The sequence below is a fragment of the Zingiber officinale genome, chromosome 9A (genome assembly GCF_018446385.1).
Source record: "Zingiber officinale cultivar Zhangliang chromosome 9A, Zo_v1.1, whole genome shotgun sequence".
Classification (NCBI taxonomy): Eukaryota; Viridiplantae; Streptophyta; class Magnoliopsida; order Zingiberales; family Zingiberaceae; genus Zingiber; species Zingiber officinale.
This window is the reverse complement of record NC_056002.1, coordinates 38,016,500-38,017,890: the sequence shown is the minus strand read 5'-3', so window position 1 is coordinate 38,017,890 and position 1,391 is coordinate 38,016,500. Positions and strand designations below refer to the sequence as shown.

General features: G+C 43.0%; 1 pseudogene; it reads left to right on the top strand.

The window, feature by feature from the left end:
- Positions 1-856: 856 nt before the first annotated feature.
- On the top strand, positions 857-928 carry LOC122022123 (annotated as a pseudogene).
- Positions 929-1,391: the final 463 nt, after the last annotated feature.

Below are 1,391 nucleotides of genomic sequence, written 5' to 3'. Positions count from 1 at the left end.
AGCCAGGTCCTTTCTGAGTAGGAATTTGGGGGTCTCCCAAAGTTCGTCCGCTCCTCAGCTCGATGCGGTTGCAGTGTTCCACTGGGTTTATATCTGGCTTTCCTGGAAATGCTCCCTATGCTCTTGAGAAGGACTGGGCTATCTGACTATCTTGCATCTTTTGATATTTCTCAGAATTTTCCATTCTTTAAGTCAACTGCTTGATCTCATTCTTCATCTCGTTTTGCTCTGAGGGAGCTTCTTCAAGCATCTTTTCGATTCTGGACAGCTATGAAGGTTGTTGTTGATAAGTCTGTTGTCCATATGGGTAGCTCTATTACCCAGGTTGATAGTTTTGTTTCACTGGCCCTTGGTCTTGATTGTTCCGGTATGAGAAATTAGGGTGATTCCTCCATCCAGGGTTATATGTGTTGGAGTACAGATTGTTCTGCTTTTGGTTGTAACTGACTATCGCATCGCATTGCTAAAGTTGGTTTATCTGTGCTTGTATTGGCCCTAAGGGAAAGTATCTTGAGCATGATCCGTACTTCTGCAAGTTTTGCAAACACAAACTATTGCATTGGCCATGTTGTATCCCATGGCCTTAAGCTTCTTGGTTAGAGCGTCCAACTTTGCAAACATGAGTGTAACTGCATCTACATCGAATTCTCTTGACACCTTTATTGGATTACCTTAGAAAGAACCACCAGATCTTTCAGTTACCCACTGATGGTGGTTCTGTGCCACATTCTCTATAATCTCTTCAGCTTCATCAAGGCTCTTGTTCATTAGTGCTCCTCCTGCTGTAAAGTCGAGGGATACCTTCGTGTGATAGTTGATTCCATTGTAGAAGGTGTGTAGAACCAACCATTTCTCAAGGCCATGATGGGGGCACTGTCTCAGCATACTTTTGAATCTATCCAAGGCTTCAAATAATGATTCTGAGTCTATCTGTTTGAAGCTAGCGATCAAGTTCCTCATGTGGGCAGTTTTGCCCGGTGGGTAGAACTTGTCCAGAAATTTCTGCTTATAGTGCTCCCAAGATGATATGCTGTTTGCTGGAAGGGAATTTAGCCACTGCATGGCTCTGTCTTTAAGGGAAAATCTGAAAAGAAGTAATCTTACTGATTCTGAAGGGACACCATTCACTTTCATAGTTCCACAAATCTCGTAGAAAAGCTCTAAGTGGTGGTTTGGATCGTCGTGCGGTCCTCTTCCAAATTGATTCTGCTGAACCATGTGGATCACTGCTGGCTTGATTTCAAAATTGTTGGCTTCGATTGGCCGTCGAGTGATGCTAGATCGAACCCCTCGTGCATAAGGTACTGCATAATCCTTCAATAGTTTGTCTGCCATTTCTGAAGATTCTTGTGTGTCTTGAAATGCTTTTTGTAAGTTTCTTCTTCTCAAGA